Raw genomic sequence first — 23,452 nt, 5'->3', positions numbered from 1 at the left:
TAGGAGCTTAAATTTCAGGTTCATATTAAGCCCATGCAGGACTATGTATCTCCTACCCCCGTATGTGTGAAATTATCTTGTACAACAGGAAGGAGATAAAAACAGGGCTTTACCCTTTCTTTTCCTATTCATTCACAGCTAAAAACAATTCTAGGTGAAGCAAATGTTTTTATGTGGAACAATGAAGGCTTTTCACCTGCTTCCTGCAACAAAGCTGCCTGAAAACAATTACTAACTAAAGCAGAAGTGGAAAAACATATATCAAGAGTAAGAAAACTTTAGCAATTCAGTACAAAGAATTAAATGTAAGGTTGAGGGCATGTGTATAGTACAAAATTATTTATTAATATAGAATAAATCTATAATAAGCATTTTCTTCTCTTCATGCATTACATGTTCCTAAAACTTTGTGTATAGGAACTTCTGAAGTAAGATGATAAGGAGTGCCTTGCAGGGTCTGGTGAAGGTCCACAGAATTCTGCATCTCCAACCACAGCCAGCTCAAGGCCGCTCACTGTCCAGGCTGTATGGGTAAAAACGACTACACTGAATATATAAATAAGGAATGAAATGATAAAGAGAAAGGGTGTGTTAGGTTGTTACCAGGTGAACTAATTGCCTAGAGTAGCATTCATATTAAAGGCAACGTCAGAACAGACTTCGTGAAAAGTCTGCAGGTTTTAACAGCACAGCAGCTAACAAGATGATTGTGCCTTTCCTCAACTTGGTAAGCTTCTGTACATCTTCCACTGCATCAGTTTACTCCCAAGTTTACAAATTTCCTCACTCCAAATTCAACATTTGTTCCCTTTATTTCGTATCTTCCTTCTTTCCCCTTATTTTTAAAGATTCTTTCATTTGGAATTTTTGCAGCTAAATATGCAGACCTTGTTTCTCCACATTCAAAATACCCTGTGGGGAGCTGGCGGAGCAGTTTGACTTCACCTTCCCGACCGAGCCATACTCCACTGCCTCTCGAGGCAGAAGGATGCCAACAATACTTTGGTGAATATGGAATGTTAAGCCAAACCATGGGAAAGTGTGAACGCATAAGTATGTGAATACTCACAGTCAGAGGCTCTAACTACTGAAAAAGATTGTGGGGCCCCAACTTGACATCCTGACACCATGTGCACAACATCACAAGGAGCCATGGGGAGGAATCGAATGTGGTGGCCCCCATCGTCCCCTCTCCCACTGCCATGCAAGGAAAGGATGAGGAAGTTGCCCCAGCTAGTGGTGGTGAGATGTCAGTCACCGAAGCAGCACCACGCCCTCTTCTGCCCTGGGAACAATGGGGGGCAGCCACCTCAAAAAACATTGGGGGTGCCAAAGTGCCTCAGCCCCTAGGAGTTGAAACCTATGCTCACAGTAAAAGCAGCAGGTGCTTCTCTGCTCACCAGTCCTCCTGCTGCTGCTATGCTACTCTGAGTAAAGTCGTGGTGTGGCTTAGTGTTAATCCCATTTTACTGTGATTGCTTGCACATTCATATTTAGCCTTGGTTTGGCTTAGTGTTATGTGCAAACCAGGCCATCATCTGCTGGGTTTTAATTATTACCTGGATGCCAATTACATATACCCAATTGTATCTTTTATTCTCCCACCACTTTCTCTCTTGATTACAATCTTTTTAATTTAACAACTACAACACAAAATCAACTTTTCTTTTCTTGAAGTGCATCTGTCACTTACAGCATGTTGCTATGTGCACTTTGCACATAAAATCATCGAGCGGAAGGGACCATGAGGATCATCTAGTTCAACCACTTGCAATACAGGAATCTTTCACTCAATGTCAAGCTCAAACCCACAACCCTGAAATCAAGAGTCTCATGCTCTACCGACTGAGCTATCCCTCAGGAGTATAAATGATCTGTCTCATTTATACATATACAGTGGTACCTCAGGTTACATATGCTTCAGGTTACATACGCTTCAGGTTACAGACTCTGCTAACCCAGAAATAGTACCTCAGGTTAAGAACTTTGCTTCAGGATGAGAACAGAAATCGTGCAGCGGTGGCACGGCAGCAGCAGGAGGCCCCATTAGCTAAAGTGGTGCTTCAGGTTAAGAACAGTTTCAGGTTAAGAACAGACCACCAGAACGAATTAAGTTCTTAACCCGAGGTACCACTGTATACTCAGTCATGACACTCTTATTTATGTAATAAAGGCTGCCTTTACGGCTCTCCACTGTTCACTTAACAGTATCAATGCTAATTCTATGTTCAAGACACATTTGCTAGCAAGATTATTCAACTGATGCTTATTCAAGCAGAAAACATTCCTGCTAGATAGAAGTCCACTCCTGAACATTGTAATCTTTTTTTTTTTTAAAAAAGAAAAGAATGAATGACATATTAAAGGTTTCATACCTTCCTTTTGCATATGAAATGCTACATGTCTGTTGATGATGAACTAAACTTAGGGTAGCCAATATTGTGCTCTCCATAAGCAATATCTGCATAATTCTAATCTATCCAACATTTTTAAATTGAATTAAACCTGAAATGTTTTCCTTTAGAGAGAAGTGAACAAAGCTTAAAGATTTCCTTGAGTGTCAAGTAATATTTAGATGTATTTATGAGAAAACTGTAAATGTTGCAAAATATTTTCCCACAAAAGAAAACTCATCCTAAAACAAGGGAGGTGTCTAGTGCTGGTTATTGTGATTTCAAGACGAACTCAGGCACAGTACAATTCTAAAGACCTGAGAGGAGGAGATAAAGGCGTTGGTATCTAAAGAATTTGACGTTTCCTCTCTTCAACTCACCAAAGCAGAAATGACTTCTTCAGCAACATGTGCTATAACATATGCTATAGAGCAGTCAGAATTGCAGAGTATGCTGCAGATGTGAGTCAGTACCTTAAAGGCTTCCAATTGCTTACAAGCCAAACAGCTTGTTTTGGCTCTCAACACTGTCTCCCCTTATGGGACCTACTTTGATCTTTTTAAGCTATTATACAAATGCAATTACATTCATTTTATGGGATCAACAGGGACTAGAGAAAGAGCACACTAATCCCAGTGTGAGTGATGGTGTGAGAAGCTACTTTTTGTAATATGAATCGAGGGCTGCAAATATCTTTAGCGCATTCCCAAAATGAGACTGCCGCAAAGCTGCAAAATGAATTCTCTCCATAAAGCAACTTAATACAGCCAGCAGATATATAGTACAAGTAAGATTCCTGGCCCCTTCTTTCATAAATGCCCTCAATTCTTTCTTAAATTTACTCCAAACTGTTACAAAAATATGGAACCTAATGTTCAGAATAATGTGCTCTTATGACTGTTAAGCATATCTCTTGACTAAGAGTTGAAATTATTAGTTTATTTATCTGAACACAACCCCCCAAAAGTCAGGCAACAGAAGATAATGAAGAAATGCAATTTATATGAGTGCACATTAGAAGGCATAGCTGTGGTTTATGCATAGTGCTACTCATTGGAAGGCTAACAGCAAAACATTCACCTTTTAATAATGCTGCATAAATGCCATTTTGAATAACTAAGGTTTTTAAAACAACTTTCTATATTTTTTTACGTACTACAACCACCATTTAATGCTTAAGGACATGGCACCCTGTTGCACAACTCTGAAGCCCAACAATGGCTGGAGGCCTGCAGGTTCCTCCTCACTGCCACTCTTAAAGCAGATATCATCAGCCTCTTCAGACCCAGAAAGAACCCTCTTTTCATCCAAACATGTGTTTGGAGATCATATATTTACCATATACAGTATTTGCATGGTGGTAGTGCTCCTTTTGCAACCCACCTTTGATCAGGGCTTGAGCCACTGCTGAAGACCAGCTGAAGACCAGAACTCTAAAGCAGTCAGTAATCATCTCCAGCCCACTCTTCAGCTCCAAGCAAAGAAGACGGACAAGGGAAACCTGTCTGTTGTGCTGCAATTTGAAGCTGCTGTCTAAAGAGCTGTGCCACCTGGGAGAAAAACTTCCTGCCGTCCTCTGAAGCTTGAAGCCAAGGAGACGTCGCATGGTGGCTGCTGCTGCTTCTACCAATCAATTCAATCCACTAATGGGGTCTGAAGTGGAAGTAACTGAGCAGGAAAGATCTTGGGAGTAGTGGTGGGTGGCTCAATGCAAATATCAACCCAGTGTGCAGAAACCTGTGAATTATTGATGATGATGATGATGAATAATTGCTCACTTCCTAAGTCTGTGTCTCAAAGTAGTGAGGCCTTGAGTGGTTGTCCTTAATTTGAGGGTACCAAATAGAATAACAGGCAGTGATAATGGATGCTCCGTCTTGGTTGGCACCATGATTCAAGACCCAATTTCTAAATTCATACCTACTAAAGGATAAACATTGATATTTGGAGAATATAAGCCCTAGGTTTATCTTGACACTTTTGTGCCCAATCTTCTATCCTTAGTTGCTCCAACTAGCAGAGCTAGGTGAGAATATGGTCCCTCAAAGGCATTTAGTCTATGCCAGTGTCCAAGATAAGCTAGATCAATTCTGGCTGCTATTGAGGGGATATCCAACCGAGCACTAAGATGAGCTGACTGAGTCCCAGTAGGAAGCCCCCCATAAATTAATTATAGTTCTAGAACTTCTAGTTCAGATTTGACACCACTTTCCCAAATTTCAACACCGTAAAGCATTTGTGCAATATTTTTTGACACATAGATCTTAAGGGCAGGATTTATTAGCTGTTCCTTCTCAACTGGAAAAACCTCTATAACTGCCCAGTAGAATGGGCAAGCTTGCATTATTAGTGTCAGTCGAATTAGGAGTTGAAAATGTTCTGGACTGGGTTAATAAGGAATAAATTCCTGCTCATCATAAAGGCTACCAGGGCCAATAACTCATAAGCCCTTTACCCTTACTGGGGTTGCTAGAGGGGGATTTCTAAGCCCAACAACTAAGAAGTGAATGAGGCAGTGAAGTGGTCCAAAGATGCCCAGCTGGGGGGAAGGGGACGATAGGGGTGTATGTTGGGGGGGGGAGAGAAGGTGCTTATCTTCTGTTTCCCCCCTCTAATGCATGTCTGTAGGAGAACTGTAAAGTATCATTATTATTTTTTGTTTTGTTTTGCTCCATGTCATGAGCTTTTTCAGGAAGAAACTGTGAATGTGTTGGATTTAAATACAGGGAGACAAGATTGTACTCTATAGCTATAATGCAAGGCCTTGGGCTGGCAAATTCCTCAGTCCAAAGTAAACAGGCTACAAGAACAGCTCTGATCATCTCTTTCTTTACTTTGGCACCATTTAACTCACTTCCCTAAATATAGATCTTGTTTTGTGTAAATTGGCCAGTTCTTGCTACACTGTCCATTAAAAAGATATACTCTGCAGTTCAACTCCATATATGCGCATCTGATTCTAACCCCATCTCAGCTACACACAACTATTTATTTAAATGGTTTTCTATCATTTTCATCTCTTGCTTAGGAAGAACTAAAAATGCAGAATTCATTTATCCAGGCCAGCTAACCATTTACAAAACAAGCCAAGGAAACAGTTTCAAAATTAACCAATTTTTAAAGACACTGTTTTTAGGAATTTTAGGAAATGGAAATCACCACTTTAAAAAGTGGATTTAAACACACACACACACACACACACACACACACACCTATAATAACAAGAAACACAGAAATAAATTCAAAATGTGTATATTCTGTTTTAGTTTACCAACAGGATTAATCTGTCATCAGTCAACTCCAGCTTAGGCAAAGGCCTGCTGTAAAGACTTAGACCAGGGGTAGCCAACACAGTGCCGCCCCCTCCCATTAATTTTTAAACTACAACTTCCATCATCATTGACCATTGGCTATGCTAGACAAATCAAAATATTTTTGCCTGGGGACAAGAAAACATCAGAATTGGTGACAAGCAAACCTATATAGAATGTACTTGCAGTGTTTCTCTTGGTATTAAATCCCACTGAGTAAACCCAGGTATTGTGCTGTGAGATCCATAAACAATTTTGTTGCGCTTACTTTGTAAAGGTTTTTATAGCAAGATCTGCCTTGTTCAAATTAAGATCTGGTCTTCACTTCTACCCAATAACCCTCCTTTCCATTTTTTTCCAAATGTCAACATAATCATTCACTACCATTTTGGCTAGTTGACATTTCTGGCTTCAATTTTACATCACCTAAACTGTTTAGAAACAGCCAAGCTTGCAAAGCAGGCAGCTTTAACTGAGATTGCTTATTTTCAGTTTCCTGATTCTGAAACCTGTCTGGGCCACTCTGTCTGGGATACCTGCCCTCTTGGGATTCCCTGTTTAAATGTTAATTTGCTTTGTTATTGGGCACAGATGAAGTTACTTAACTCTGGAGTATGTTGTTGTGTATGATTAGTCCCATTTTAATTGGTATGGGCTTGGAAACCTGGTGTTGTAATCTTTTTACAAAGGTGGACCTAAATTTTGAAGCCACAACAGTGCTAAAAGACAAAAAAGGCAGATTCATTTTTGCTAAAGGGGTACTAGAAGGCCAAACTAAATGACAATTGGCTCCATATATGCCCCAAACACAAAACAAAAAACATTCATCCAAAGTTCATCCAAAAATAATTAAACAAATTCCTCTCCTTCTCTGAAAGGAAAGCAATCCTAAGAGGTTAAAGGTAAAGGTAAAAGTACCTCTGACCATTAGGTCCAGTCGTGGACGACTCTCGGGTTGCGGCGCTCATCATGCTCTATAGGCCGAGGGAGCCAGCATTTGTCCGCAGACAGCTTCCGGGTCATGTGGCCAGCATGACTAAGCTGCTCCTGGTGAACCAGAGGAGCGCACGGAAAAGCCGTTTACCTTCCCGCCGGAGCGGTACCTATTTATCTACTTGCACTTGATGTGCTTTCGAACTGCTAGGTGGGCAGGAGCAGGGACCGAAGAACGGGAGCTCACCCCGTTGCAGGGATTCGAACCACCAACCTTCTGATCGGCAAGTGCTAGGCTCTGTGGTTTAGACCACAGCGCCACCCGCGTCCTACAACCTAAATACGAGAGGCACCTCCCTAAAATACATCCATCCTACAATCCCATGGGCTGCCTTCCTCAGAAGGAAACCCCTAACAATTAGAGACTCCTACAAACTACTGAAAGTGCTAAGAAACGGAAGCTGTATTTGGTGCGAGCAATTGAAGTTTAGAGGTAAAAAAGAATACATAGTATTAATAGCATGAGGATGAAGAAAGTTTAGCTGTACTTGCCAGCCGTTACAGAGTACACAAACTGGTCTCCTGAGATTCCACAGTGGCAACATTTTACTTTTAACCAGAGATTTAAAGAGACATTTAATTTTGTCTTTGGCATCGTAACTAGTTGGAAGATATTTTTAGGACACAGTCATCAACTGCTGAAGCTGTACAACCTTCATTTATTTCAACATGGATTTTGAATCCATCTCACAGAAATTAATGGTTGTTCCAAATTAGCAAATCTCAAGAATATGTTGATACAAATATAAATATTCTTGTAAGAGGCATCTATCTTCACAAAACATAACAATAGAGTATTTTTTTAAAAAAAATTAAATCTTTGGAAGAAAAGCAAAATAATCAGTTTTGCAATGAGAATCCCTATGCACCAACATCTGCATCTGTAAGATCTGTTTACCATGACTGCATTTATTCCTTTTTGAGCAACAAAGTCAATGTTAGGTGTATGGTTTTAAAACCTCAATAATTTGAAGCTGTTGTTTGGTTTATTTTAATTTCCCCCCACTAAGACTTCCTAACAGCTTGCAGGTGCAGTTATAAAGGCTTGTCCTTGGCTTGTCCAAGAACATCAAGAGATATTAGGGAACATCTTCCTGATATTTTGGGTGTTAACCAGCGAACAATTTTAAACAAAAATCCTGGAAGGACGGATGGCCAGATGGCTAATTAGGTGACAAGCAGTGGGAGCTCAGCTGAACAATTACAGGAAAATCAACAGTTGTCATTATGATAAAGGACGGCTTCAGAGTTCGTTATTGAAGTCATATTCCCAAAGGCTGTGTAGGGGGGAATTTACTTCTGAACATAGTGCTTTAATATTGCTGTGTCTGTTTTGGCCTGGAGCTACATATTAGAAATGATAAAAGAAGTTCTTTCATACAGTTTTAAAATCAGAGCGGTTGCACTGCCAGTATCAACATGACAAAATGCTTTTGGCTACAAAGAGAGAAAGCTCTGTAAGTAGTACCAGACAAGTGTGAACAGAAACTTTCCTAGCCAATCAAAGCACAAGCCTTATCTCATCTCTCACGGTTTTCTACCTTTTTATATTTCAGACGGATTTAGTAACTGTTGCTTTGGCAGTAATTACAGAACAAGTTCAGCACAATTATTCTATCGTCAGAAGATGGGAGTTTTGTTTTCAGGGCCTTTTCTTTGGTCAGTTCTGTGCCAATGTAACCAGGGCACTTGCTGTGTAGTCTACGAAAGGAAGTTACGCAGCAAGGGAACTCCGTAAATAATGTTTCCTTCAGATGGGAAAAGGTAACTTTTTGCTGTACTGTGGATAAAAAACACCGTTCTCCATTTTCCTGTTGAAACTTGAAAATAAGGGCTGAGTATTAGGGGTAACAATTTTTTGCTGTAACAAACAGGTAGACAATGAGCTGCATGGGCTATACTGGGACCTCTCTGAACATTCTGGTTGCACTATTTGCTTTCTCAGGTAAAAGAAGCTGGATAGGATCAGGGTGAGCAAGTTGTTCAAGCAGTAAATCCAAATACAGTATTTGCAAAGATTAGTTGCAGCTCTGCTACTTTTATGAAGATTGCAGCCTACAACTGGTATGCATACTGCATTTATTGTACAATATTCTTATTATGAAATTAGTGCACACCACTGAATCAGAATCATTATAATTATGAATAATTACACACACACACACACACTTATTAGTCCCACTGTTTCCCACCCTTCAGGCAATTTTTTAATGCTTAGTTTTCAATTTTTATATCTGCACTCATTCAGGTTAATCAACTCCTCTTTCCCATTGCCACAATGTAAAATATAATAATAATAATAATTTATTATTTATGCCCCGCCCATCAGGCTGGGTTTTCCCAGCCACTCTAGGTGGCATCCAGCAGAATATTAAAATACAATGATACATCCAGTATTAAAAGCCTTCCTAAACAGAGCTGCCTTCAGATGTCTTCTAAAAGTCCGACCGATAGTTGTTTATTTCTTTGACATCTGATGGGAGGGTGTTCCACAGGGTGGGCACCACTACCGAGAAGGCCCTCTGCCTGCTTCCCTGTAACTTGGCTTCTCACAGTGAGGCAACCGCCAAAAGACCCTCGGCACTGGATCTCAGTGTCTGGGCTGAACGATGGGGGTGGAGACGCTCCTTCAGGTATACTGGGCCAAGGCCATTTAGGGCTTTAAAGGTCAGCACCAACACTATGAATTGTGCTCGGAAACGTACCGGGAGCCAATGTAGGTCTTTCAGGACCGGTGTTATGTGGTCTCGGTGGCCACTCCCAGTCACCAGTCTAGCTGCCGCATTCTGGATTAGCTGTGGTTTCTGGGTCACCTTCAAAGGTAGCCCCATGCAGAGCCCATTGAAGTAGTCAAAGTGGAAGATAACCAGAGCATGCACCACTCTGGCAAGACAGTCCACGGGCAGGTAGGGTTTCAGCCTGCATACCAGATGAAGCTGGTAGACAGCTGCCCTGGACACAGAATTGACGTGCTGTGAGTCCAATGGACAGCTGTGAGTCCAAAATGACTCCCAGGCTGCGCATCTGCTCCTTCATGGGTACAGTTGCCCCATTCAGGACCAGGGAGTCCTCTACACCTGCCCGCCCCCTGTCCCCCCAAAACAGTACTTCTGTCTTGTCAGGATTCAGCCTCAATCTGTTAGCCGCCATCCATCCTCCAATCACCTCCAGGCACACAGGACATTCACTGCCTTCACTGGTTCTGATTTAAAAGAGAGGTAGAGCTGGGTATCATCCGCATACTGATGAACACCCAGCCCAAACCCCGTGATGATCTCTCCCAGAGGCTGCATGTAGACGTTGAAAAGCATGGGGCAGAGGATGGAACCCTGAGGCATCCCACAAGTGAGAGCCCAAGGGTCACTCATCCCCCACACCACTTTCTGAACACGGCCCAGGAGGAAGGAGCGGAACCACTGTATAACAGTACCGCCAGCTCCCAGCTCCTCTAGATGGTCCAGAAGGATCTTATGGTCAATGGTATCATAGGCCGCTGAGAGATCCAGCAGAACTAGGAACCAGCTTTCACCTTTATCCCTAGTTCGCTGGAGATCAACAACCAGTGTGACCAAGGCAGTTTCAGTCCAAATGGTTCCAAATGGTTCGCATCCTCCAGGCGTGCTTGGAGTTGTTCAGCAACCACCTGCTCAATCACCTTGCCCAAGAATGGAAGATTTGAGACTGGGCGATAGTTGGCCATATTGGCCGGGTCTAAAGTTTTTTTTTAGGAAGCGGTTTAATAACCGCCTCTTTCAGTGGGTCTGGGAAGGCTCCTTCACAGAGAGAAGCATTCACCACCCCACGAAGCCCATCGCTCAGCCCTTCCTGGCTTGCTTTTATTAGGCAGGATGGGCAAGGATCAAGGAGACAGGTGGTCAGTTTCACTTATCCAAAACAGCCTGTCCACATCCTCAGAGGTAACAGATTGGAATTGATCCCACGCAAATTCCCCAGCCATGGTGTAATCCTGGGTTATTTCAATAAACCTTTTTGTAAACCGGGGTAGTTAATTTGCTGAAGTACTTCCTCCTCCCATACCAGCCTGCTTGCCCAGTAAGGTTGATTGGGACAAGAAGTAAGGCCTTCCTTAGCAGCTGCACCAGTTTTATGGAACATCTTGCCCCCTGAGTTTCAGATAGCTCCATCTTCAACTCACAGACTTTTTCAATTCCTCAAGGCTTTTAATTTGTCAGGCTAACTTTGTGGAGAACAGTGTTTTATCTGATGTGCCTGCTCTTTTAAGTTTGATAATACTGTTGTTAAAGTTTTAATTTGGGGTTGTTATTGTGAGATGTTTATCTCACCAATAGAATTTTACATTGCGATTTCAATTGATGGAAGTCAGCCTGGTGTACTACATGCATATTTATATAAAAATAGAAGCTTTTTTTTTGAGGGGGAAGGATGGGGAAGGATTAACTCTGCTCTGCCAATCCAATTTCCACCCCCTATTTGAGATTTTTTTCATACAAAAAAAAGGAGGGGAATCCTTTGTTAGGAAATTCAGAGTTGAGAAGTTTCATCTCAAACTAAACATTTTAAAATCTAGCCCATCAATGTAATGAAAAGGATGAAAAACACACACACCACAAACTACCATTATTCCAATCTTCAATTTAAATAATTCTATTTTACATAGTTGAATACCACCACCATATGTACAATTTTATCCCAACAACACTACTTAACAGCAACTGATTTATCAAAAGAGACCTCATAAAAGAGGTTTGTTAGTGACAAGACCATGCCATTTATTCTAGTTTTCATATATTCCTTTCCTCTGGCAGATGTTTTGTTGGGTGTGGGTCACCCTGCAGTTTTTAATATTCTTTAAAGTCTTGTTTCAACATGTTTATGGAGAATTAAAGCTGTACTTTCCTTATAATCTCTCTCTCTCTGTGATCTCAATGAATGAATGATGTGTGACTTAATTTGCCAAGCTTTTGATTTCCATCATCTTGGATGAGATCATAGCTTTCTGATCATAACACTTATTTCCAAGTTTACAGGTGAAAAAACTACCAGCCAGTATTGAAATATTCTCATATGTGATAAAATCCTACCTTTTGAAAATCATTTTCCTTTACAAATTGTTTCACCTCAAATTACATACTGATATATCCCCTAGAATGCAGTTAGTTCTACAAGTTCATTATGAACATTTTTAAAAAGTAAAAAGTTATGAAGGTGATGATTTTATGCTCCAGCTTTCTATAAAACTACACTAGGTAGCTACAACGCTGAACAGTCTAGAAGGCAGAATGTCAAAAAAAGAAACAATGTGAATAGGATTTGATAATGCAAGTTACTTATGGCATCTCATAGACTCAGAATTGTACAATTGGAAGGTCAATCCCCTGCAATATTTTCAGCACTGAAAAAAGCTGCACCCATTTTGAGTACCAGTGATTGCAATGCAGTCTGCCCACTTCCTGTTCAATATCACTGAATCCCAGTACAAGCAATTAAAATGGTGAATGGGAATCAGATTACAGGCAACCACTGTTTTGCATGCACTCAAAGACCGTGCGACCATGCATGCACAGGTTGTTTTCAGACCTGGAAGACGATGTAACGGGTTTATATACACAATGACCCAGAATACAGCCCCCACGCAAATCAGGAGGTGCATGTATGCTTTTTTAAAAAAACAAACCACTGTACTTTTCCATGTATAAGACGCCCCCTATTTTTTGAACCCAAAATTAAGAAAATTAAATCCTGAAATAGAAGTGAAAATCTGGATGATTGGCGGCAGAAAGTTGTTGATATTTTTTGGGACGACCACCCTCAAAGTTTCCAGAGTGGGGTGCATGCAGTGCACGGTGGTGCAGAAGCAAAGGCAGCGACTGGGGCACCACACGCTCCCCCTCGGTGGCAGAGGGGAAGAGGAGAAAAACGAAAGAAGGGCAAGGAGAGGTAGCTGAGGCAGATGCTCTCGATCCAGTGGTTGAGCCAGTAGGGGCTTCAGGAGGCGAGCCAGTTGCTAGCATGCAGCCCAGGGGAGGGGGGAGAAGGGGGGATGGCAGCAGGAGGGACTGCCTCAGACCGTCCAAGCCAAAATCCTGGACATATGTTTAAATATTTTAAAAATTCCCCCAGATGCCCATGTTCTATGTACAAGATGACCCCAATTTTTTTTAGCAAAAAACCTTGTCTTATACACCATATTTAGCATTCTAGACTGCATCTCATATGCTCAAAACTGGCCTAGTTACATGAATAATCCTTATAAAAGCTCTGTAAAGTAGGTCAGGTATTGTATTACCTTCCATAGTGTATGCAAAATGGACGAGAGGGATACATAGTGACTTGCTATAAGGTTACCTGGCAAGCTTATGGCTGAGGTGAGATTTGAGCTAGGAACTTCCAGGCTCACATGTCATTTCCTTAGCTACATGAGTTTTCAAACCTATTTAGTTTTTTTTAAAAAAAACAACACACATTTGTACCACATTTTTCCAAATCTGCTCAAGGAAAGGAATGTGGAGCAGAGCCCTTGATGGTGATAATCTCAGCCGGCAGTTTGTCACATGGTGGGAGAAATGTCATTCTGAGCTATGTTCACATCTGAGTCACGAAGAGCTGTAAGGATCAATACCTGTGCCTTGAATTGAGTTCCCCTCATGGGGAAGTTGGCACAGGACTTGTGCCTGTCTATGTCAGGCTGTATTAACTGCAGCTTCTGAAAGTCTTCCAAGGCAATCCCATGTAGAGCGAATTGGAGTAGCCATCCCTTCAGCTTGCAGAGACACAGGGAACTATGCAAGGATTGTGTATTGGCTTGGAACAAATGCATGCCAGTTCAATTGAAGGAAAGCACTGCAGGTTAGCACTGCCACCTGCTTATCCTACAAAAAGGAATGGACTTGGTGGGAGTTCTGAGTCGCTATGTACCTGTTCCAAAAGTGGCAAACGTACACAGCTGAACAGGACTCATCCATCTGACCACAGCCTCCAGGCACTGATTCAGGGCCAAGACAGCTGCTCCGGGCTAATCAGATATGAAATACAGAGCTTGATGTCATCAGCATATTGTGGTTAATAACGGTAATCCCCATTTTGTAAATCCCATATTATAAATATATGTATATTTTCCCCAAGTACACGTTTTTGAATCTACAAATTTAAATTGCTCCCTTCCTTTGTGAAGACGTTATTCCGCTTGACACCACAATTTTTCAATTAAATTAGGTAATGTGCACAAGGGCTTGGAAACAATAGAGGGTGGCGTTTCCTGGAATAGGGTGTTGCATGACACAGTTGGAAGCACCAAGCCCATGTACACTCTCCCCCTCATTGCAGTGTTAAATCACACAGCTCAGCCTTCAGAGAAGAACTAGGAGCAGACACAATTATGTTATTGCTAGAACTGGGTCATATGGAATGGAAAGTTCATTTTGGAGCCCAAGTAATATAGTTTAATATAGCCAATTTCAATTGTTTCAAACTTTAGTATGTTAAACTACACTAAATTAGCTACAGAATTGTTCAGATGGTTACATAATTAGGAGTTGTTGACGTTTTTCAGAATGCCATATGAATACAAGCCAATATCTTGACAAATGAAGACATAAACCTTTTTATGTGTTGTATTTATAAATGTATTAGATCCTGAGTTGTTCTTCTGAAGACAAAAAGGGATCCTTTGAAGCCCCTGCTGACAAAAGCGGGAGAGACAGTTTTCACACTCTGCATCCCCTGAGTCACTCCCCAGGTTTTCTCAGATGAGAAATATCATGTTAGTCCAATTTCAATCCAGATCTAGCAATAGAATGGAAGCAGTTCTGTCAGCAACCCTATGCTAAGAACTGAAGAGGTGGTGCAATTTCTGTTGGCTCATGACTTCTGATATCAATAGATCATGGGATGAGAGTTGGACACTGGGGGGTGGGGAAAGAGGTGCCCTGGGCACCTTATAGCCGTCCTTTGGCATAAGTCTTTAATTTTTAATTGTTTTCAATTGTGTCCTCAAGAAGTTTTCAGAAAGGAGGACTGGCAGATAATAACACAGCACTGTTACACTATTTAACTTTTTTTGTCTTGCCAATTTCCAATTTCACTTCAAAGCTACAAGTAATATCTTAATACAAAGCTTGCCATATCAAGCATTGCCTTCCAAATGATGTTCACAAGACTGTGTGTTCTGGAAAGGAGCATAGAATTCCTGTGGTGCGGTTAAGTAATATTAGCTCTTGCTTTTAACCGTTTTACAGCAACTCCCCTCCCTCATCTTCAGCAATTAGTTTTCTCTTATTTCCAGTTCCAGAGAAGTCACTGCCTCCACCCTTTAGGGACTTCCCTAGAAAAAGCAGACACCTCCTGCTCAAATACAATACTAGCATAGACAATATTATATCTCAGCAGACGAATGGCCTAAGCTAATCCACACAGACCAGAAACATATGATAAGGAAATTTCCACCTAGGGATTTATCAGTGCTGTGCTATCCGAAGAGTGGGCTTTCATAGATCTGCATTCTACAACTGCAAACACTCCTTCCTACCAAAGGCTGCTGAGGCAGAGGAAGGTTTGCCAGTCTTTTAATGTTCTGAAATGACAAGTGGAAGCTCTGCAAATATCTTGTAAGGCTGAAAGAGGTCACTAGTGCCTGTGAGGAATGGGGCTGCAATTCCTCATGGGAATGGTTTCCACAATATCTGGTAGGCCTCAATAACATTTCTTAAATCAACATGAGACTGAAGATGTTGAGACCCTGCATCCCTGGAATTTACTTTCAAAGGAAAATATGGTTTCATATTAATTGCTGACTAGGATCTGAGAGGCTGTCCATCATAGAGGACCTTAGAGCAGACATAGCCAGTGTGGCTTCAGATGTTGTTGGGCTGCAACTCCCATCTTCCCTGACTACTGATCCTGTCAGCTGGGAAGATGGGAGGTACAGTCCAGCAACTTATGGAGGTCACCACTTTGCCATCCCTAAGAGACTTCTCTCATCTTGAAATTTTTATCTTGCCCTTTGAATCTGAAAGACACAGACATCCTGCTCCACTGGGGTAGATTTGATTGGTATCCTTGGCCAAGACTATTTTTACAAGGAGATGGTTCTGCATTAGATTTCCGAGTTGTCCTCTCATACACTTATTTAGTGGCAGACTTTCATTCTTCGGGCAGACCTCCATTCCTCTGTAACAATTATATCATTGTTTTCATGATATACCAATTTCTAGAATTTAACTGCAGAATTATCTGAGTTGGGTATTGATTGCAAACAGATTAAACCTTCCTCAATAAGAGTCCTTTAAAGAGTTTGCCTATAAAGTATTATTCTTTTTAAATCTTGATCCTAATTAGAACTTGAACTGCAGTGCAGCTGTTCCAAGATTTGATTAATCGACAAATTGGAAGAAACAACAATAGACGGTAATAAAGAGAAGAATAATGAGCAGGTATAAATAAATTGTTTCTGTTTGCACTGCAAAATGAAATCAAGACCACTGCCTGGAAGGTTATTTAATTTAATTAAACTGAAGGCCAAACATTCTTAATATAAACTCATAAAATGCAACATTAAATTTTTCCTTTAAGTAGGGAAAAATAAAACTGTTTCAAAGCCAAAGGAAATGGGAATTTTCTGATCCAAATGTCAATGACATCCAAGATATTTAATTAGGAAATTCTATATAAAGGAAGGTTGCAAGTTAGAAAAACAACTACCCCCAGATTCTTAGCTTTCCTTCTACTTAAGGCAACTGAAATAAAAGTCTTCGAAATTCAGCCTAGTACGTGCCTTGCTCAGAGCCTGAAAAGGAGATTGGTTTTGAACTCATGTTTAGTTCTCCTGTCATAAAATATCATTACAGACTCTGTTAATGCAAAAGGCTGAAACTCACTGCACTTCAGGAATATTATAAACACGCAGAAATTCTATATTCTTCTAGCATCTCTCTTCAAGTTTGGATATGGGCTATTTCTTGATGGTTTATTTGGGGGGGGGCACATTTGTGAACAATAAAGATAATCACAAAGTTATTATCCAAACTGCATCTTAATGAGGGATGGCAGACATCCCATATTTTACTAGACTTCCCTACACTGGAACCTTTGCAGGAAACAGTGTCCCATCTCACAAGGAGTCCTACACTCCAAGGAAGTGGAGGAGTATCATACCAACCAAAGTGATAGAAGCTGTGCCAGAATGCTGCAACACTTCAATCTATGTAGTTACTGGTTTTAAATTGCAAAGATATGTTGTACACAGCTTCCATACCCTCCTTTGTCTATTTCTTTCTCTTAGGCTCCCCCTCTCCCCGCACTGTTTTAGGAAGGCAATAAGATCCAGTTTACTACTTGATTTGTAATTTACAAAAGAAGTCAGCAACGTTGCCAGTTGCTCTGCTTTTCCATTTATGCTTTTCCAAAGCAAAGACTTACAACTGTATGCCTCTGAATAATAGTTGCTTGGGTTCACAAGCAGGAGAGTGCTATTCCCCTCATGTCTTGTTTCACATCAGCCTCTGGTTGGCCACTGTGAGACCGCTCAACTCAATGGGCTTTTGGTCTGATCAAGCAGGTTCGTCTATTCTTTTCTGTTCAGGACTTGTGACACCTAGATCAGGGGTAGGCAACCTAAGGCCCGGGGGCCAGATGTGGCCCAGTCACCTTCTCAATCCGGCCTGCAGATGGTCCGGGAATCAGCCTCTTTTACATGAGTAGAATGTGTCCTTTTATTTAAAATGCATCTCTGGGTTATTTGTGGGGCATAGGAATTCGTTCATTATTATTTTTAAAAAAAATCTAGTCCGGTCCCCCACAAGGTCTGAGGGACAGTGGACCGGCCCCCTCCTGAAAAGGTTTGCTGCCCCCTAACCTAGATCAACGTCAACATAATCTAGTTGTTCAAACTGGAAAACCATAGACCTGAACAAATACCATGTTGGGGACATGTAAATATATATAAATGTCTATGTCACAGAAAAACTGCAGTACCCGCTGGGTAGAAGCAGCCCTCAATTAGCCCATAGTTGTCTTTGAAAGCAGGCATAAATAATAAGTAATGTCTGGGATATGAGATTTCATTCTTCTTGGATTCACTGGCTATTTATTTAGTTTTTGATGACATCCTACCACTATATTTGCTTCAAAGTCTTTCTGAAAGTTTGGGTTCATGCTTCCACAGTGACCTCAGTTTTCTTCACATTGCTGTCTACTTTGTAGTTTCAAATCAAAAGCAGCCTTGCATTATGATTTCTTGTATCTGCTCATTTGGCGTATATTATTTTCCCCAGCCATTTGATATGATTCAAATTTTCCAAAGGGGAAAAAAAAAATAAGTGAAGGAAAATCATAACATTAAGGCTTAATAAATGCCCATATCTTAAGCAGCACAAAATAAGACTGAGTAGACCAAGCTCTTGGCAGACTGCTATGTTCCCTGCACCCACTGTCAACAGCAGTCTCTCCAGCTTTCAATATTATTTATGTACTTTAAATGTGTTTATCTTCCATTTCTTTTGGGAGGAAAGGATGCTTATAGCGCAGCGAAACAAATGGTCATATTCAATAAACGTATCACAATACAAAAGCCTAAAATATTAGAAATATAGATTAAACTACGATAGATTCTGCAAGCACTGGCCTAAATAAAAATGGCTCATTCCTAAACCTTTTGAAGATGATATTTACTGACTTCCTCCTGGAAGTATCTGCATTGTACCTAACACAGGACTTGAAGGTTAAGACTAGCACTTGCAGCAGTTTCAGGTTAGATCTCACTTGGCCTCAGAAGATGGGTCACAACTTGCAATGAAGGCTGTCCCACACAGAGAAAATATTACTTGTAGTGGTTGCAAAATTTTCTGGGCTAGTGAGCACATTTGGAGTTTTGACATGTGGGGAGCAACAACTCCTAAAGAAGCGTGTTGAAGTGAACCATCATTACTGTACCATCACAAGTATTAATAAATTGTTTATGCAGAACAATTTAAAGGAATGGCAGATATCACAAATGGTAGAAATTGTAATTCTGTGCCTAGTTATGCTACTCCCCACTGATTTGTTTGGAACTTGGGGTTCATGATAAATATGTGTCACAATTAATAGAAACTGGGGGATAAAAAACAATCATAGGAATTACTCCATATCTAAAATTAAATGTGAACACTAAAATAATGAAAATATTATATATGAGTAGAAATAGGCAATGGTTCAGTACAGTTAACTGTACTGTAATTTTGAAGTAATATCAGTTACTACATCTTCAGCATATGGAAAACATCCCGCTATATATTTCCATTTCCTCTGACCTGACAGTACAGCTGAAAAACTCATCAACAAACAATAACGGCAAAGAGCCTGAATGGAAAGGTACGTAAGTGAAGCTTAAACTAGAGTAGAGGAATCCAGTAAAACTTCTAGCTTGCAAATAGACATGTGTATGCAGTAAGGGATAGATATTCTGGCTAGACTTAATGGAGAAAATGTATGAACAATTTGCTGTATAAAAAGGTTTTCAATCTATTAGTCCTTCTAGCAATATAGACTATATGGAGTCATAAATGCATACCTCCCATCCAATCTAAGAATGATTACTATGATAAACTTTTTAAAAACAGATTTTCTTTCTCCGTGCTCTTTCAGATTCTTCCAATGAAAGCAGTCTATAGCTACTATAGTGGTAGAAAGTTACTCAATGATAAACTAGAACCCATCATGCTTGTGGGTTGATTTTGCTTGGGTACTTTGTTCTAGGTACCATACAAGATAAAATATATAGTAGTATCACTCCAGTGTTACCTTGGTGCTAGGTCTGAATTGCCATGGACTGCAAGTTGATTTGAGAAACGTACTCCTGCTTCCACTTGTTAAGACAATGCCTGCACACTGATACTTATGAAGAGAAGTATTTCCTAAGTCCCATTTTCTAGGGGTACTGAGTTCACGGTAGTTTGCTTTAAAGGATCATCATATACACAAAAGAGAAAAGGAGACGGCTTATCCAAGAATGAAACAAGAATTAAAGTGCCTTCAAAGAATTCACAAGCCTATGGCCAGTTCTGAGCACCGGTTTCAGAAAAAGGGTATTGTTAAAACTAGAATGTGTCGAGCGAAGGACAGTGAAGATGGTGAGGAACCTGGAGACCAAGTCCTATGGGAGAAAGGTTGAAGGCGTTGGGTGCCTTCAGTCTAGAGAACATGCAATAAGATTGCCATATTCAAATATTTGAAAGTAGGTTGGACGGTAGGATTCTAAAGCATAGCAGTCAGATTGTACCAAAAGGATATTATAAAGAAAATAAAAATTAAAAGCATTAGAGAAAACAATAGTAGAAGCCCATCTGAAGGTACTACAGTACGCACTAAATGGTGGCCTTTAAGAGGGGCGACCTTCTTTCTTATATCCCATTCCAGTTTGAAACGTGAACTAAAAATACACCCTGGAATATTATTTCCATGATCCAAGTTAAAATAGCAAATGCATGTAGAAAGGCACTTTCAGTGGTTTCCCCACCAACTATAGAACTATTCCCTACAGTGGTACCTCAGGTTACAGATGCTTCAGGTTACAGACTCCGCTAACCCAGAATTAGTACCTTGGGTTAAGAACTTTGCTGCAAAATGAGAACAGAAATCGCGCGGTGGTGGCGCTGCGGCAGCGGGAGGCCCCATTAGCTAAAGTGGTACCTCAGGTTAAGAACAGTTTCAGGTTAAGAACGGACCTCCAGAACGAATTAAGTTCTTAACCCGAGGTACCACTGTATTTGTAACTAAGATGAAGCAGTTATCAGAACATTCCCAAGGTATCGCTTGATGGCCAGGGCCATTGTCATCCAAGTTGTTTGCCACCATTCATTTCTTCAAACAAAGAAGCCAAGACTGAATGGATATTTTAAAATTTGTGTCCCCTCTTCAACCCCTGTTGCAGAGCTGTGTAAGACCAGAATAGAAGGATAGCATTCAACATCGCACAAGACTTCCACCTGTGGAACAGAACTTCCCCTTCTTGCTCCCTAATTTGCTCTGGAGGGACCCTCAATGCTCTGCAGCCTATCTGAATGGGTGCAGGGGGAGGAGGGGGAGGGGAAGTTATGTTGAGCCGGCTGAAGTCGGTTCTGCTTGCACACGGACACCACTAGTTACAATTCAAAATCTTGTAAATATACTGAAGCAATAAAAACAGCACAGCTGTTTGGAACTGGCTGCAAATAAATCCTTGGGTGGGCAGCAGAAGAGGTCATAAGAGCTTTGGGGATCTTCAGTGCAATCTGATTCTTTTAGTGTTGTTTTCTTTTCTGTTATTAAGGGAATAATTTTGATAAACGATGTTTAAGCAGAAACCTTACCAAACTAAACTACTAAATTTAACTGAAAACTTTGCTGTAGATTGCATCTTCTCTGTATATTTGTTTGATGTGGCTAAACGGTTTGAAGAGGTTATGCAAGTGGCAAGTTTTTTTTTAAAAAAAATAAATACATACAGCAAGCCAGTTATTTGTTACAGAGCATTACCATGAGAGTCATTCTGTAAGATACCCTACTGTGAAGGGGCACTAAAGGAGTTCCACTAAACAAACTCTGAATAAAGACTTTTCTGTTCTCTTCTATGAGAGGGAACTGATAAACCGCTAGTCATTGGAAATGACTGCGCAATGCTTGAATTACACACACATGCATGTACTGTGATGCATTATCACATGATACTTTACTTTTCCAAGAATAACCCAATAAAATGAAAATACTTCATAACCATGAACTTTTGCGTCTTAAAAGTTAGTTATTTGGCAGTCTCTAATGAGATTTAAAATCTTAATTGTTTACTGAAGGAGAGAGATTATTAAATAAGCTGTTTTCCTTTAAATACCAACACTTTTCCAAAAATATATTTTTAAAAATCTACTATATGTATTTTATTTATAATGGGCCAAATGAATTTCGCATATGTGAGAAGAAAATTGGCATCAACCACATGTGAAATAAACTCTTGGCAGGCAAAGTACAACTGCTTGCCATTTAGAAGATTGGATTCAGGAGAAATGCCTTTTATTTTTTCTCAAATCAGGAAACTTAGCAGAAGGAAAACGGAAGTGACTTTTCAGGTAATGCTCTGTACCAAAGTTGTATCATCCTGAAGGCCGCATTTACTTAACTTTACTCCAATCATCAGCTGACTGTGGAGATTCTATGCCAGCTTAAATACAAAGAGAGGAAATCATGAAACATCGCTCTCATTGATGGAGCATTTGCGAATTGAGGGTTGCCCTTCCCATTTGTCAGTAAAAACAATGATTCACAACATCCCAACAGCCGATTATATTGTCATGCCTTCCCCACTTCCAAGCAGTGGGGAGTTTAAGGGGGTTCCTTTGTCTGGGTTTTGTTTCCTTTGTAAGGCGTTCATGTGAGTACATATTACGAGTATATACCAGGAGAAGAAAGTACCTTTTAAAAAATTACTCAAAACAGCAAATGGTTCTTTTTTCCAACAACTTCTGACAATTGGCCAATCTCAGTCAGGAGTAAACTAAAAGTAGAAGAAAAGCTCTAATAGTGCACGAAACAGAGGGAGAGTATATAACTGTGCACCTTTAGAGGCAAGCAGTTCAGCAGTTACCTTTTGCCATGGTAACCTAGAGCCAAAGCAAAATTCTGTGCATAAACCTGTATATCTCACTTTTCCTTTTCCTTGCTGTTTTCATTAACTTTTAAAGGTCCTGGCAGATTGTCAGGCAGATGTTTTCACTTTGCATTGCTATTTCAGCACCAACCACGCAATCCAGAACAGTTTGACTACAATTTTTATGAAAACTACCTTGCATTTGATTTTCTGCATCTTCCAAGGTAAATTGTTTAGGGCAGGTAAGAACAAGGGCACGACAACAGCTAATGATGGCTAGGTGGATTATAGGAATTGTCTACTAAACTTTCATTCTGATTTGCATTCATTGACTTTTACTGCAGCTTGCTTTTCAGTTGCAACACACATTAAAAACAAAGCATGCTTGTAAAAGCTTAAAAAGAAGAACTGCATCCCTTAATGCTCACTTTCCAGCAAAGCGTTCAAGTGGCAGAATGCCAGGAGAAACCCTGAATCCTTTTGCTCCTCTGCACAAAATCCCTCCTGACCATTTCCAATAGAGAAATTTGATGTGTGAACTAGCAGTTGTTGCTACATATATACACTGAAATATACACTGCTGAAATGTTCATAGTAATTCCAATGCCTTAAGAGTGATCCTGGCAATCTGAAGAGAAGTGGCAGATTGTGCCAGCATCTTTTTACGTCAACGAGTGTGTGCCAATGGAACAAAAAAGGACTATGCCACAAGCAAAAGGGGGGAAATCGTCTCTCTCTCTCTCTCTCTCTCTCTCTCTCTCTGTGTGTGTGTGTGTGTGTGTGTGGAGAGAGAGAGACAGAGAGAGAGGAGAGAGGAGGCTGCTGGAATTAGGGCATGTAGAATTTTTCAACTTTCAAATTCCAAAAATAAGGAGTGAAGAAGAAATTTGCAAAAAATAACTTTTACCCCCTAAAATGACACACCCTACTGGTGGATGTCCAAATTAGCCACCCCAACTTAAGAAGAGACACCCCTTCGAAAAGATGCTGTATTTAATGCAAGGATGGCCAACTTGTAATCCAACAACATCTGGAGGGCCACAATTTCCAACCCCCATCAGAACTAGTGATGCTGGCTGACGCTGATGGGAATTGGAGTCCAACAACAACAACGCTTCAGGTTACAGACGCTTCAGGTTACAGACTCCGCTAACCAAGAAATAGTACCTCGGGTTAAGAAC

General features: G+C 40.5%; 1 protein-coding gene and 1 long non-coding RNA gene across 7 annotated transcripts in view; one reads left to right on the top strand and one right to left on the bottom strand.

Annotated features, from left to right (window-relative positions):
* Positions 1-23,452, bottom strand: part of ATG7 (autophagy related 7) — a 153,544-nt gene that overhangs the window by 65,635 nt on the left and 64,457 nt on the right. The gene's annotated exons all lie outside the window — the stretch shown is intronic.
* The window catches only part of LOC310700119, a 44,522-nt gene that overhangs the window by 1,180 nt on the left and 19,890 nt on the right, over positions 1-23,452 (top strand). The window contains exons 3-4 of one of the 3 annotated variants that reach the window (XR_014522433.1): positions 139-267; positions 418-914. This is a non-coding gene — a long non-coding RNA (uncharacterized lncRNA). Of the gene's footprint in view, positions 1-138; positions 372-417; positions 915-23,452 lie in introns of those variants that run through there. The other 2 variants (XR_014522432.1, XR_014522434.1) reach the window with 2 other exon arrangements.

This window comes from Podarcis liolepis, assembly GCF_965112155.1.
Source record: "Podarcis liolepis genome assembly, chromosome: 2".
Taxonomy (NCBI): Eukaryota; Metazoa; Chordata; class Lepidosauria; order Squamata; family Lacertidae; genus Podarcis; species Podarcis liolepis.
Note: the sequence above shows the minus strand (reverse complement) of the source record. Positions and strands in the feature narration are given on the sequence as shown.